Raw genomic sequence first — 425 nt, 5'->3', positions numbered from 1 at the left:
AGGTGGATTTCTTCTTTAAGATGCTCCTGTTCATCTTCCATCAAAAATGGAATGAAAGGAGGAGGTGTTCTCCGCTTTCTGCCCGACCGTGCTTGGGCTGTCGTCTCTGTAAGTCTGGCTGGTAGGTAACCCCTTCAATGGATCCTAGCCCTCCGTCTCATTCTTTTTTCATAGTCAAAGACAGGAATAGCTAGTATGGAGAGTTTCTTGTGACCTTTTCTAGCAAAGGTTTGCCAGAGTCTTGAGAAAATTCACTGCAGACATCGTCACTAATCTTCTGGAGTAGAACGGTCTGTTTCGACCCTCGAGACCTCAAGCACTCGGAGAGTGTTCGGCTGTCCGGCGGCGCTTAGAAGGACACACACCTTCCTTTCTCCTAAAAATTCAGTCTTTCTTTCTTCTTTCACTCATGTCTCTCTGAAGAG

Source organism: Cystoisospora suis, assembly GCF_002600585.1.
Source record: "Cystoisospora suis strain Wien I chromosome Unknown contig_1554, whole genome shotgun sequence".
Taxonomy (NCBI): Eukaryota; Apicomplexa; class Conoidasida; order Eucoccidiorida; family Sarcocystidae; genus Cystoisospora; species Cystoisospora suis.
This window is presented reverse-complemented; position numbering follows the sequence as displayed.